The sequence below is a fragment of the Seriola dumerili genome, unplaced genomic scaffold (assembly GCF_002260705.1).
Source record: "Seriola dumerili isolate Sdu_G_001 unplaced genomic scaffold, Sdu_1.0 BDQW01000226.1, whole genome shotgun sequence".
Classification (NCBI taxonomy): Eukaryota; Metazoa; Chordata; class Actinopteri; order Carangiformes; family Carangidae; genus Seriola; species Seriola dumerili.
In genome coordinates this window covers 7,016,437-7,032,941 of record NW_019174481.1, presented here as the reverse complement: position 1 = coordinate 7,032,941, position 16,505 = coordinate 7,016,437, and the positions used below count along the sequence as shown (strand labels likewise).

Below are 16,505 nucleotides of genomic sequence, written 5' to 3'. Positions count from 1 at the left end.
GCATGGTCGGATGGATGGATGGATGGATGGTATAATAACTACATGAATGGATAAATTAATTAATGGATTGGTGGAATGGATTGATGGAAATTAATTCATGGACTTATGTGTCCATGATAAATCAACGAAAGGATGGATGACTGAATAGATGACTGAATGGATAGATAGATGTTAGATTGAGTAATGACCAGATGAATACATGTGTGCACAGGACCGCGGGAAGATGTTTTAAGTTGGGGGTGCTGTAGTGGAAGGAGCATTTTACCCCAACCCATACAATAATACTGCAACACAGACCAAAAAAGCAGCAGCAGTAACAACAAATACGCACATTTTTGTCAAAGGTGTATCAGTGTGATGTTAAAAGTAATTGATGACAGAATATTTAACTGCTCGGACCTCAAACCAAATAACTTACCTTGAGCTGCAGGCCAGGTGCTCAGGTAGTTATAATAATCCAAATGTGGCCTTGTGCTGATGTGTTACGGAAATAGAGTCTCTCATCAGGGCATGGATGTCCAATGAGTTCAAAATGTCAATGTGGACATGCATCAGGGAGAAGTGAGTTTGTCTCATCTGGGTCATGGTATTGCGTAGCCATGTTTTCACGCGATGCAAGGCAGAGAAGGTCCACTCGGATAAGGCCACAGAGATGGGCAGGCAAATACATGACTGAGTTTTTCAGCTTCTGCAAACAGAGCTCTTGCTTGTGTACGAAAAACTGAAGTTTGGTTGCTGGAAAGGCTCCTCAAATAACGCCAAATCAGTCCTACCCTGACACCTGTTAGCAACAAGCTCCTCAGTGGTCGCGTTGCTAGCGCTGATGCTAAATTACAAGTGTTGGTGGAGCTGCTCTCCTGCGTAGGCTGGGCGTCACCTGTGCTCTCTTTAGCTGGTGGTTTGCCAAAAAAAACTGCAAAACGTTTTTCCTCCATTATGCCTTTTTCCATCATTCACTATCAATGCTACAGCAACAGGTTGTAAACTTATGAATCTTACCTTGAAGTTGACATGACCCGCCCTACACTGCCTCTGATTGGCCAATGATCGTTGCCTTCGCTGGTTGGATTGGTTAGGTTTAGGCGTGAGGAGTGAGAGTGGTTAGTCACCGTAAGAAGTCATTCTGAGGCAGAGTAGAACTGGTCATGCCAACACTATAAAGAATAGTATGCTCTCGCCACTAGAGGGTGCACCCTTACTTCCCGCGGCCATGTTTGTGGATAAAATATAGATAGATAAATGAATAAATAAATGCTGGGAAAATGATGGATGGATGGGTGGATGGATGGATCAGTTATAAATGGATGGATCAGTGGATGATTGATGGATCTATGAGTGGATCGATGGGCGGATAGATATATGGAAGATGGATGTATAGATCCAGTGGACCAGTGACATAAAGATATTGAACCCTGGCATCAGTGTCCAACTCATTCATAATGTAAAGTCAGCTGGCTGCCACTAGTCATCCCAAGTCAATAAGCATCGAACTGCAGGATAAAGCAGAAAAACAGACTGGCAGTCCAGTGGATGCTCTTACTCAGCACATGGCCGTTCCAGATAGCATTTCAACCTGGCTTTCAAGCCTACACAAGTAAAATTCAACATGTCCTTGAACACTGTTAAAAATTCCTTTCTGACAATAACTTCTCTATGTCAAAGCAGAGCTATGTCAATGGGCCTGTAAAATGTTTGTTGACTACCTGTAATGTGTGTTCACTCTTTTATAAGGGAGACAGAAGTGTGTGGGACTTGGCCCATGTGTGTACAGTATGTGTGTGAAACTTGTCATTTATAGCTGATAGAGACGAGGGGGATTTGCCTCCGGAGGTAACAACAGCAATTTAATCACATACAGACAATAGTGTCTGGATCCACAGACACCTTTCACTAAAGGCTTCTTGACAAGTTGTAAGGGATGCTTGTGTGTTTGTGTGTGTTTCCAAAACTCTCCTTATACTCTCAGGGCTTTGGAAACAGTGAATGCACCAAACGTTGGGTTGAGAGAACAAGAGAAAGGGAGGGCAGGACAGATAACGAGAACCAAGACAAACAGCTGTAGAAAATAACTTGTACTGGGAATACAGATTCAGAAAGAGAGTGGCAGTAGAAGAAGAAGAAGTCAGTGCACATTTGCCCTATTCTCTCTCGGGAGCCATTAAGCCTCAGACAAAAAGCAGAGTGTTTCGCCAGGTTTTAACTCTGGACAAACCTCATAGGACCAAACCAACAAGCTTGAGGATGAGAATAAGAGAGGGTTGAAAAAGAGGAGCGGCAAGGTCGTGCCTTTATGTGCGGTTGCAAACTTGCTGTGTTTGCGGGCATTCTTTTCCTTTCCTCTTTTCCTTCCCCACGCAGCAGCTTGCAGACAGAACAGGGAAACTGAAATGAATAAAACGAAGCTGAAAGCAATTATCGTCTGAGAGCAGAGCTTATATCTTCATGATTCTGTCTGCCTCCTGCTGCCATGCAGACCACAACGAGACCTTGATAAGGACTTCGCTTCATAAGAACCATAGAGACACTTTTCGACTGTTTCAATGAGGTTGCCAAATGAAAACCTGACCTACCAAAAAAAAAAGAAAAATAATGCAACCCGGGCATTAATAAAAACAGCCAAAATTCTAGATAGAGATTAATTTTTGAAATGATAAAAATGTGTTTTCAGTTGCTTTCTTGTTCCCTGGGGTCATTTTCAATCAGTGAAGGTAAATGAAAAAAACACCATAAAAAACATATGTATGCAATCTGAATACTTTTTATAAACCACCCACTCAGGGTTGTGGGTCCTCTCTCTCTCTCTCTCTCTGTCTCTCTCTCTCTCTCTCTCTCCCTCCCTCTCTTTCTCTCTCTATCATTTTGCATGGCTGAGGGCCCACATCTGTAGCTCATTTTGTGAGGGCTTCTGTGTATTCCCCGAGCCAGCACAGTAGCATTAAAGCTAAATCTTCTGGACTGACAGCCCTGTGAGAATATCTATCACCCCAGCACATATTTAATACAAATATTTATGTTATTATCACAGAGGAAAATTTGTGCTGGCACCTTTGTTGACAGACAATTTAGGATTATCTACAATACAGTGTGAATGTTAACTGGAGTCATAAGTAATAACTCTAATAGGCTACACGTTTGCAGGCAATAAAGGCTGTCATAGTTGTACCAATGGGGAAATAATCGTGTTGATTTATGTAATATTGTCTGAGCATTTCCAAATATCCACATAATTTTTTTTTTATAACTGATCCAAATTTCAAGATGTTCTCATGGAGCATCTAACTTCAAATATTAAAAAAAAAAGTTTTTTGTAAACTTAACAAGTTTACACCCTGAGCACCAAACGTTCACATAACTTCATTCAATGTGTCAAACCCCATCACATATCAATATCAAGATATCCGCAAGCTTCCCACAGACAAAGTGCTACCATGCAAAATTGAAACTAACATAAAAAGAACAGCTTTAGTCATGGGACACTTGATGAATTCCAGGTGTCAAGTCCAACTTTCGACTACCTGACAGCGGAATAGGAGTGAAAGTGAAATTGGATGTGCGCTGCTTCATTAAAGTCTTAGAGGAGCCTTAGAGAGGATACAGACAGAGAGGTGAGGGATGAGGAGAAAAGGACAGAGTTAAGGAAAGATGAGTAAGGGAGTTAGGTGACAGGAGAGAAAAAAAAGGGAGATGGGAGAGAAAGAAAAGCTGGCAAATTGCTGAGATGGAATTTGTAGTGTGAAAAGATAGAGATAATGAGGGAAGTAAACAGCATAACTGATCCCCTTGAGATGATGTAGAAATAAACATGAGCATTCCCTGAGCTCAGCAGAATTAACAACTTTGAGTTTTTTTTTTAACTTGATAGTCATCATGATAAATCAACTTTCATTCAGCCGATTATATGTTCAGAAATTTAAGAGAGTAAATGACTTTAATTCTTATGTTGAACAAAATACAGCAATGAAACATCTAAAACTGTCACACACCTATATAGTCGACTGGAATAACGATGAGCACTATCAATATCACATTAAAAAATTCAATACTACAAACATATTGTATAGAGGGGAAAAAATTTAGTTTAATGTTTAAATGTATGTATAATGTATAAAATGGTAAAACTAAAAAGTTGCCTTACCCTTGAGGATTTTCTCAAACGTTCTCCTCCTCTACCTTCTGTCTCTCTTTTCTCTGAAGGACTGAACGTCAGTCACCAAGCCTCTCCCTCTGCCACCTGTTGACAGCCCGGGCCCAATGATTCAAAGACCTCTTCGCTACCAGTGACTTTTGCTCTACCCCTCCCTCCTCAATTGTTAAAATCTCTCCCAAATGCCTACAGGCCAATGGGCAGTTAGTTTGGGAGTGTCTCCTCTACTCAAGGGATTGAATGAAAAGGGAGAAGGAGGAGGAGAGATCATGAGCAGCATTTGTTATTTTTCCCCCTGAGTTAATCACTCTCTGTCTAAACACACCTCTTACCTTGCTTCTTCATCATCTCAACACTTTCTTTATTTTTTAATAACAAATTTTTATTTTCTTCCCCGTATGTTTCTGGTTGCAGTAGCTAGCAGAGGAGGCTAGAATTAATCTATTTAGCAGAAGGAGTAGGGTCTTAAACACAGTAACTGGATAAAGGTTGGATTCAAGGGAGTGAGTTTGAAGCCAAAAAAAACCTAGGGTAGGCTTATGATAGAAGGAACCACTGGGGAGACGTTACTTTTGACAAAATACGCTTTTAAAAGTCAAAACTGTACATGGGGTTACACAAGAAGTCTTAAAATAAAGGGCAAATTTGGATCCAAATGACCCAGACACAGCAGTGACAAACAGATCGTATTAGAGACAAACAAAAAGAGCTTGGAGCATTTCCTGAAATAGTGATAATAATCACAAGAGTCCTTTGGAATATTACTTGGATGATTGGCAGCTAGAAACCAAAAAGTCTTGACTTCATTTGACATTTATTGTTCTCTCTGAAATGTTTCTCAAGTTATTTCTGTATCATTTTACTGCTTAGCCTCCAGCAGGCTAACTCCTTCAAGCCGACAGAGAAGCTAATCAAAAACTGCATTGATCACTTAAAAGCATACAAAGAAAAACTATACTGTGTCAGTTTGGTTTCTGTTATGCAAGTATGCATATTGAAATTTGAAATAATTCTGCAGTGCGTGGAAACAAACAGTGACAGAAAACGTGCATCAGCCTCGACCACCATGACCATTACCAAAGGCCCCCAGGTGTCAAGGTTGGCAATAGTTTACGCTGACAGTGGCTGTTTGTCTCTAAATATATAAGTAAGGTTTCAAGTTTCTGTGGGAACACAGACGGCGGTGAGTTTGTTCAAGTGACACTGCAGCTGAGGCTGGGAGGGCAGGTGTTTGTACAGAACAAATTCAGATTTTTAATTGTACTCTCCTATGCGTTGGACAGAGTTTTTTTTCCCATTCTTACCCAACATCTGATGAAATGTTTGGCACCAAAACCATGTGTGTGAATTCAATACATATTCTGGCACTTGGCATACATCAAACCTGCTCACCAGCTGAAAGCCTGAATGTGATCAATCACAGATAAAAGAGACAAAGCATTTAAGCAAACGCTGCAAAAAACTGGTTTACTTAAAAGAACTGACGTTCCTGCTAATGGCAGTGTCCAGTCTTAGTTACCTGCATAAAACAGTTCTTTGGAGCACTGGGAGGTAGCGCAACAAGCTGTGAACACGACATATTATTACCTGATACAACAAAAACAACTGTCTATCTTATGAATCTAAGTGATTAATCTAATAATCTAATATTAATTCCCCTTCTCTGATTTGTTTTCTGTTTTGGTCTCCACCAACTTCTGAGGGAAATATTTAGCTGGATATTGCTGGTTTAGCTGCTCAATGCTCCAACATGGACATAAAGTAAGTTTTTCAGAGCTTTTTTTTGTTGTTGCTGAAAACAGCTTAAGACATTCCCTAGAGCCAAAGGGAACCACTAAATTGGTCAGTATGAACGGCATGTTTCACGTCGTCTTTTGAGCCATTGTTAAAAGAGAACTATTAGCTAAGGTCTGGTCATATTATTTTTGTGTTTATTGAAGATACAGTGGTTTTTCATGGCATATTTGCCAGGCTTTAGAAAAAGGCAAAAAGAACAAGGACAATATCATTGTCACTGAGAAGCAAAATAACTCTTGAAAGATAACATCTGTCATTTCGCAACAGTGTCTGTTGCGCATTTAGAAGCAAAGAGCTCCTGAATGAATCACCGGACGTTCCATAATGACAGTCATTACAGAGAGTTTACACTTCCTCTGGATGTTAAGCTTTAACCTTGGAACAACAGTGGATGTAATGTTCAGGCAAGTTCAGAGTTTTCCACCCATGTTGCCAATTTCCATTATCAGAGAGTTATGAAACTTTCTATTACAGAATAAGGACAACAAAAATTAATTAAGATTAATTAAGTTAAATTTATTTTTATAAGGTTGAAATATTTTGCTAATACATAGATGCCACTACATGAAACACAAGGAGGTTGTAATGTAGCCAACAAGTCTCCATGTTCAGTGCGTGTGTTGGTGGTAAATAAGGCGGCATATGTCTTTTTGCCACGACTTGTGTCCTTCCATGTCTGTGTGTGTGTGTGTGTATGTGTGTAGAGTTGTGAGCAGACTCTTGCTTATCTGAGATCAGCTTCAAATGTTTGGACCCAATTACACTGGGCTCTGGGATTTGGAAATAGGTGAACCAACTCCAAATCAGTTGTGAGTGATGCAGTATCACACATACACCCACACGCACAGACCAATCATTCAAACTGCAAACTTGTCAACAGGTTTGACATAAATGTCAACAAACATTAAGATTCACTTTCAGGTAAGAACCTGTCTACAAGAGCTTTTTATTACTTCTGAGGGAACATTTTTGCTGATGCTTTGTGGTTCTGTGGAAAATAATGACTAATCTTACTCTCGAAAAACATCATTCCCATGGAATTACCTCTAACCACACTTTTGCAATTAGTCAGTAGCTGCAGCGTAGTAGCTCCTTTTGTGTGCTATTGTAAAACCATAAGAATGTTTATATAAAGAGAGAGAGAGTGGAGGGTCTTAAATACTCGCAGACTTCATTCATGCTAAAACATATTTTCTCTCCATTCCTAAAAACAAGGGAAATCCTCAGCTCGAGTGAACACAAAGTACACACAGAATGTCAGATCGGCACATTGAACTCCACTCATGCCCTCGTGTGTTGTGGGAGGTGATGACATTTACAGCGTTTCATGGAACAATGGGAAAATATTTCATGCATGTCACTATACTTGTAGGGAAATATGACTGTTTCCCATTGTAAGATGCCGGGAAACTTACCCCTCATGGGCAACAGATGTAACAGAACTCTTTACTGCAGGGTGAATTTTATATTATGTCTTCGTTAATGTGATGCATGTCTGTTTCCTTTCTCCGGGGGAAAAAAAAAAGACCATCTCTGAACTCCTATTAGAAAGAGCCCACACACCTCTTATTTTCCTTTTTTACTTATCCTTGTTCTTTTGCTTCCAGACCAGAAGCTAATCATTTACAGAAACTGTAAGTTTAAAGCTGCTGGATTAAGGTGTTTTTGACATCACAATGTGAACCTGGACATGCTTAAAGGTCAGCACAGTTGTTGGTCCTTGACTGAGGTACTTAGTCACTTTTGCTTTATGTGATGGAAAAGGCTACCTTATTTATTCAATTATGTGAGGCTGTATTTTGATTCTTATTAACTACGTGTAAACACTTGCTGTCACATGTTGGATGGAGGGATGTGCAAGGATGAAAACTTGCAAGAAAGTTAAATTTGAGGTGAAAACTACTGCCTTTCCTGATTTGTGATGACTGCTCCTCGTCTTAAATCTGAGCATCAGAATTGAAGATAGTGACACATTTACAACGGCCAAACTTAAGAGAAATGTCTGGAAATTCCTTGTGGGCTGTACAATACCAATAACACCTGATCATGATAAATTCCCTTGTGGCTTGTGGTTTACATTTTTCTCATGCTCTTAAAACATTAAGTGCAGATACGAGCTTGATGAGATCCTCATTATCAGAACAGAAATGTTTGGTTGTAGGTGGAAGGGCGGCCCTCACCATGGTTTTGTAAACAAAACAATGCTGGATGTTACATAATACACAAGTTTTTCTAAATGCTTCTATGAAATTTTACCTTGATCACATATATTTTCATACATTCTTCATCAGTTTGTTTTGTAAAAGTAAAAAAAATTGTTACTCACATGCCTTTTTTCAATCAAAGATTCATTTGTCATTATTCCACAAAATGACGTCAGATTCTGTTAATAGTCTTAACATGTGCGGTGTTTCTTATAGAACTAATGAAGCGATGAGCATGTTGGTATCTCTCATGCTTCCTCCAGTGGATTTTGGGATTTTACTTTCCTAAACAGAGGAAGTAATTTATTGTCCTCTGCCCTCGCTGCAGCTCATCTTGGTTTTTCTCCGGGCCAAGATAAACAACAGCTTTCATGATGCTCATATATTTCTAGTTAGAACAGCCATTCAGAATGTGAAGACAACTACTGTTTACAACAGGCACTTATGCCGGTTAATGTCCCGCTGTAATTAACACGTTATGGAACCAGTAACCAAAGATGGCATTAACTGAGCTGATGAATGCGTTATTTATTACTGCATGTCTTCTTTAACAAATGGATGTTATGATGATGATGATGATGATGATGATGATGATAAATAATGTGAATATGTGAATGCATTCATCAAGATGTTCTAACATCTGTAACTGTTGCTGTTTTCAAATGGACATGAAAGCTAAGAAAAATTTTAATGTTCTTGATAAATTGATGAACAGAAAATAAATTGACCACAGTTTTCACACTCGTTTAAGTACAAAATACCTCTAAATGTCAAAGGATTTGCATCATCCTGGGTTGTGATGGTCATTTTTCACTATTATACAGTGAATCTATTTTATATTCTAAACAATAATTTGATTAAACTGTACAAATAATCAACAACTTCGTGGACATTGGATGATCTTTAAATGCAGCCTTAACAATGATATTCTATAGTTCTAGTATCAGGTCTCATGTCAAGCAAAGAAGGCATTTTAGTGAACTACATACTGCACATGCTCTAAGACAGTTCAACTAAAAAAGATAGCCCATAACTAAAGCATTTATTTCAGACAGACTCTCAGTCCCACTATAAGCCACATTAGTGTAAAGACATTTTGACTGTATCAGCCATTTATAACTGCATGTGTATCTGTGCTCAAACAACCGCTTTCAATGAACCCTCATTGGATTCTTTCAAGTAAATATACAAAAAGCACATTAACTCTACCCTTTGAACCAGATGATATGTTTAATCACACACAGGCTAACCGTAGAAAGGAGAACTGTAACATCACTGATCGCGTGTTTCCTTGAGGGTCTGGAAACTGTTGATTGAGAGGGCTGATTTGATCTGAAGGGGAGCTACACTGTGAGGGGCTGTGTGCGAAATGAGAGCTGACAGACGGATCCAAATAGCACCCGCAGATATCTAACACATGAAATATGTTTAAAGATTGACTAAATGTCTGGCTTGTCTGGGGGTTGTTAGGTTAGATTAACACAGCCAACTCAAAACTGACAATTTTCCATCACCGTGGCATTTCTCCATTCCCGTCTAAACATGCAAAAATAGAGACAAAATGTTTTCCCATTGTTTACATGGAAATGACAAGATCAGATCAGGGGAAAGCGGAGCCAATACCGGTTTTCGATGCCATATTCTGTATGTTTACAGCTGTCAAATGTCTTGGGGGCTGCTCTTATTTTTGACCAGTGTAAACTGAATGTGTGTGACTTTGGTGGAAAGCCGATCAGATTAGAGGACACGGTGTAGAAAAAGCCTAAGTCACTAAAGGGAAAACAAACTAATGCCATATGGAGGTTCGGTTGAATGTGTTCCTTTCAAGGCTCTTGTTGTGTGTTCAGCTTTCTTTGATGCCTACCACACTGTGCTCATACGAACAAACTTGTGGGCACACACACACACATAATGCTCATGTTCATACACAATAAGCCGTTGCCCTGTCTTTCATTATCTCTAATGCACACCGTAGTTCAGTTTTATGTTCTTTTTCAACCACTCAGACTCGCAAAAGCAACATAAGGGGAATAATTGTACACTGTGATTATCTGATAATGTTGTTTAACCACTGTGAGCAGTCAACACACCCAGCTCTCAGACTGTTGTTCAAGATTATTGTTAATGTGGCTTTTGTTTTGTTAGACAGCACATGGTAAAGAGCGACAACAATGATCTGACAATGATATGTAGCAACGGCTGTGGTCTGGACTCAGACATGTGACGTCATGAGCACAATCCACGGCTTCTTGTGACAAATCTGCTTCAGATAACCACTTAGAAAAGTGGGAACTGTTTGAGGGGAAAGAATGAATATATTTATCTCAACTTTTCACAAAAATTCTGTTTATTAATAGCTACTTACAGACACCACAACTCACAAAATATAAACAACCTGCTGCCAGAAAGATTATTAGCAGCATAGCACATGAGCAAATGAGCTGATTGGAACAGACAAGGCAAGTCAAGCAGCAGCCTGACAGATGAGCTGGTGTCAACAGCTGTAACAGCTTCCTGGGTTGATGGGGATACCAGTCCTCAGGGTCGGGTCATCATGTCATTAGATGCCGTGCGGAGACCCGACCCTCGGTCCATACCAGCTGACATAACCCAGCACTGCTTACGGTGTTTGATCTCAGAGACTCACCCGTGGCTTTTTCTGTTAGTGCCTCAGAGAAAAGAAAAAAAGGTGAGAATTTAAAAAAAAATAGACAAGCTCGAGCAGGTAAAGATCATACTAATTTTACAGTGAGAATGGAGTAGACTGCATGGTGGAGACTTTGTCACTTCCTCCATAAAGGTAACCACCCAGGGACAAGAGAGGCAAGAAAGAAAAATAAAAGGGAACTGTGTAACTCTGCATTGATGTTACATTTGTGACAAATCAGTGCACTGGATACATTTTTTCTGCATTATTTTATTTTCTCAGGCATAGATATCTAATTTCAGCCGGCAGCAAGAACAAAGTTAAGATAGCGTCTGAGCGACAGGCTGAGACCTTTAGGTCTCCATTGGCACACGGTTTAGAGACAGGCACACGGTTACAGAGAGTGACAGTGACAAATAACACACTTTCAGAGAGAGTTTTAAATGACTAATTTCCTGCCTGTATTAATATGATTCAAACACAAACATGGAAAAAACAGAGGTCACATAAATCTACACTTCCTCAGACCCTGACATGGAGGAAATTATTTCAGCTCCGTAAAACGACACCAGGAATTACCCTTCACCTGATTCTCCTGGGTCAAGAAAGATTTGTTTTCAAAGCTTGCGGACTACACTTCCTAGAGCATTGGTGGTCCCGTAACTAAGTATAATCACAGATGTGTCTGTACCTCTCTCTTTCCCTCTCTCTCTCTCTCTCTCTCTCCCTTTGTTGTCTCTGTCTCTTTTTCTCTACCCTCCAAAGTCACTGCGCTCATTTAAATTCAGACTTCATCATCTCAAAGTACTTCTGTTCTTCTCCTTGACAATGACATTAACATCTAACCATAAAAAATCAAGAGAATGCAGTTTTAGCTTTTACAAATATCCCTTTATATCCCTTGAAATGAGAAAAAAAACAGTATTGGCACGAAACATAAACCAGATAATGTTTTTCTTCATGAGGTTATGCATCAAACACTTTATTCACACAAATAGTGCAGCAGTGCATGAATATGAGACGGAGAGTTGATGTCTTTTGAAAAATGCTCCCCTCGGCAGACCATAAGTGAACGCAGCATATCTGCAGATGGGACTCATCATTTTTACTTGACCCAAAAGACTCAGTTCTAAGTCTTACAATATTGTGATTGATAATATTGAGTAGGTAATCTATCTGCCAGAACAAGAAAATGGTAAAACAGATGGTACGATACAATCACATATCACACTACTGCCCATATTATTCAGCTTTAAGAAAATAATAATGATGAACACAATTGTTCAGGTATTGAAAATGAAGACCTCTTGTGTGCTGGGAAGTTTCCTGAAACATTATATACTTTGGAAAGTGTAGGGAATCTAACTTTTTTGAGTTTGACCGGAGTTTTTGTGGATGGAATTACATGTGTGTGCCGAGTTTTAGTTTTTTCTCTTTTGCTCAAAACATTCACCAGACTATTGATACAATGTGTCATGGCATTACTATTAATAATTAGTCATTTGCCTTGGCAATTTTCGTATTTCAGATATTTTATGTTTGATCTAATATTATTCATTTCTTATTCATTTCTGTGCCTGTTCATTAAATATCAGATGTAATAATCATATTTCCAGGGAATACCCTGTCCTTTGCACTCTTAGATAAACCTGCCTCTGGCTAAATGTACTGAATTAAAGAGTATTTTCTTTTAAAGTTGTCATAATCATGTGTTTGATTATGGACTTATTCATGAGGGATGTAAGTGTGCTTACCTGTCTGTATGCCATAACTTTGAACAAGCTCTCTCTTTCTCTTTCTCCTTCTTTCTGTCTCTCCTGGGGCTATGCTAGACATTCCCGAGGTCTGGAAAGCAGGGACCTCTAAGTCAGTTAGGTCATGGCCTCTTGCTAAATGGGCTGTGTCTGCTTCAAATGGACACTGATTACTTAAAGGAGAAGGAGTTCCCATGCTGACGTGTCAGTGAAGGCATCGTAATGGTTAAAGACTGCTGATTCAGTGCCTGATACCTAATGTCTATTCACCAGACTGCATGAGGTATAACAAAATATCATAAATGTGCTTCTAAAATTCAACCTAGAGACATAAAGACTCTTTTTGAATTAATAGCAGAGCTTATAATGCTAAAAGCAAACACTGTGGACCCAAATTCAACTGCATTTGTTTCAATAGCATGTTGAGTTATAAAGCTGGAAAGCCACAATGATCCTTCTCTCCTCTAATTTTGATGTCTGAGTTTCTCCCGAAAGCGCACTTATAGAGTGTTTAAATATACTTGTACTGCTGCATGAGTTTTCCATGATCAAAAATCCAGTCTGAATGGTTTGCTTTGTCAATGATTTATTAAAGCAGCTTTAAATACTGTAACATGTGCTTGGTTCTTTTCATTTGGCAAAAAGGTTTGTGAGAGACGTCCGGTACAGAATAATGGACCAGTTGAAGGCTTGAGAGCTGTGGCTCCGCTTGGGAAGTTTACGACATCTCAAAGAGAGAAATGTATTTATCTTAGCCAGCCAGAGAAATACAGGAAATATTTCACTGTCAGATTTTTCCTCGTTGCACCAGGTACTGTATGCATTTGACCACATTTGTATAGGCCGGTCGTTCAAGACATAATACTTTTCTTGACATTAAGTGACTAATTAACTGGGTGTAGATACAAATAGGCACACACAAGATCCTTCAGTAAAGTAAATTTTTGTAGACGGATCCAACAGAAGAAGAATCTTGTCCACATCTTAAAGTGAAATACACTGCATTACAACTTTCTATGTGTGTCCATTTACTCTTCAGAAAATACTTTAAAAATATGCTAAATTGCAATGAAACTGAATTCATTTCTCTATACGATAAAAAAAAAAAAAAACAGAAATTAATTGTGAGTTAAGCCTAGATGTTAGATGTGTCTGTGTTAGAAACTGTGACCAGGTCATATACTTTTAAAAATACCAGGATCATGGCCAGGCTACAGCACAGAGTTGGTAATCTGAAGTTTTTCAGAGAAGCATGACATTTCTGTTGTCTGTGCCAAATTCCATCACATTATGGCCCCATATAATATTATGTTATTGTATAGAAATAAAAGGAACATTTTGTTTTGGCAGCTGGAGATGACTGCACTCCAAACTGAGTTTAAATATTTGAGCTACCAGAGGCATACTAGGCTACACGCTGAGATGTGATGCTAAATACTCCAACTATGGCCCCGATCAGTCCCAACTAAAATCACATTCTTTCCAAGATGCCAAAGATATGTTTTTTTAAATATATATTTCGCTCCCGCCTGGTGCAACCTGATTACGTGGTCTTTGTCTGATTTATGTTCACATGTCATGTCAGACACAGTAAGGTCAAAAGGGGGCAAGCCTGCCCACCAAGAAAGACAGCAGTTTGTTTATTGTTTACAAGCTGATTTGAGCCTATTAAAATGTCATCGGCAGACATGGTCACGGTCCACCCTGGAATTTAGACTTCAGTGTGTGTGTGTGTGTGTGTGTCCTCGTCTGCATCTGTCTTACATTTCATCAACAAAGTAGTGCAATATGAAAAGCAGGAGACGGAAACATTAAGAGTGAATATGCAATCTTCTCTTGTTCCTTATTAAATTTATTAAATAAAACGGTGTCTGAATCAAACACTCTCAAACAACCACGTGGATAGAAAACATATTGTTCCTGTCACATACCCACCTCTAAGTGGTATGTTGGTAATCAGCAGCCACAGGATCCTTGTTTACCATAAACCATCTTGTGTAGGGTGGGATGAAAGGATGTCTAAACCACCATAGCAGAAGGAAAAGCTGATGAACATCAGAGAGGTTAGCTGGTTGGTGATGGCTCTGTGTGTGGGATGTATTAGTGGAAACAGAGAGCTTTCCCTCAGTGTGACTGTGTCACATGCAGGCATGAACCTATCCCCTGGTTCTAACAATCTCTTAAGGGCTGAACGTCTTCTAAACAGGGTACTAGTGATGAAACTTAAGGTTTGTACTTTACTTAATTATTTCCATTATATTCTACTTTTACACTTATACTCCACAACATCAGAGTGAAATACTGCGCTTATCCAATTCAATTACTTTGAACAATAAGTTTTTAAGATACACACCAATTAACATATTATACAATATGAGTTATTAACAATTAACCCTGCAGTATATAAAGTAAAATCAACTCCAACTTAACTTGCTGCAACACCAATTGCTTACTTATGTTTCCACAGTAGTAATAATAGTCATAATTTTGCCACTCATTAAGTACTCTTACTTTAGATGCTTAATTACTGATCATAATTCTGTGTTTTTACTTGAGTGACATTTTGAACCAAGGATCTTTCTTCTTTAAAAGTTATGCTAGAAGATATAAAAGTGACTGGGAAGTTTATAAAGGTTCTTATTAAAACCTAAAATGAATAGTACATGATGCACCCTATATGGCTTTAATGTGTTAGGCTATGTGGATACAGACAAGCAATCAATGTACATGGGCATAATTGGATGACAGTAAAGTTAGTATAAGTAGCATCTCATGTGATTTCGGATTCTACATTGTGCTTCAGTTTTAAGGTGAAAGCAGTGCACCTAATGGGTTCAGCCTCAGTTACATAATCTTGACCGTGTTCACTGCACTGCTGTCATTTTAATGGATGGGGCTGCTGTGCCACTAACTTACCTCGGTAACAGATCAGTTTTATATTGCATGGCTTTGTTCCCACATCTCCCACGGCTTTGCTATGATCCAACCTGAGGTCTTGATCCCCTGTAAAGCACATATCTGTCTACATGACATCTTTATATTTAATTGCTTCTTTGTTGCCAGCTGTCAGGAGACTGCATTGCTTCTCTTCTGTCATTTGTATTATCTGTACTATCTATGAGGTTCACCGTCTTTCCCTTCGCGCAAAACACTCTTGGCTAGACACAACAGCTCAAATCTTTGTAATTGCCATCATCATTGGCTTTGTTATCAGCCACAATAAGACTCCTATTCTTTATGCTGTCAGTAACAGTAAGGTTGCAGAGCTGTTCACATTGAGTAACTGGGGATAGATACCTTACTCAAGGAAGCATTAGTGACAAAGGATACCTGCTCATGTCAACGGCTATCATGATGAATTTGCATGAGTTTGCTCAACAACAAGTCCTGTATAATGCATCTACAGAGAGCCTCACCATTACATCATTTAATCAGGAAGAAACTTGTTGTTTACTCCAATCAAGTTGAGAATGTTTAAACTTCTCCTGCAGAGAGGGATTTTTGCCAACCAATGCAAATCTTTACTTTTGCTGGCACACGCTAGAAGGTGGCATTTATCATAAAGTTTACAATATGGAAAAATAGAAGTTCTCTTTGCTGATCCTCTCAAGTCTTTGACTCATCCATACTATGGTACAAAAAGTACAGGGGGAATGATTTTGCCTTCTTGGTGATGTTGGAACAGCCACCTCAGGGGTTTGAACTATGAGCCAAAACCAACTGAGGGACAAGAAGCAGTTTAACTATGATATACTGCTGCTGTCAATGTATTTTCCAAATCGCAAAAACTGAACAAAATTATATTTTGTTCTTGTTGACAACCATGTAATTTTACAATTACAGTCATTTGAAAAGATTTGTTACCCACTAACCCAGAAAGTAAAACAGTTGAATATTTCCACCTCCGGAAAAAAAAATTGTCATTTCATCAAACAGCAAAGATACTTCAACACCCAGTT

At 38.9% G+C, this 16,505-nt stretch overlaps 1 protein-coding gene across 1 annotated transcript in view; it reads right to left on the bottom strand.

The window, feature by feature from the left end:
* Positions 1 to 4,338, bottom strand: part of tnn (tenascin N) — a 38,169-nt gene extending 33,831 nt beyond the window's left edge. The window contains exon 1 of the mRNA XM_022754866.1: positions 4,136 to 4,338. The gene's annotated coding sequence lies outside the window, so the exon portion shown is untranslated. The remainder of the gene's footprint in view (positions 1 to 4,135) is intronic.
* Between the last annotated feature and the right edge of the window lie 12,167 nt (positions 4,339 to 16,505).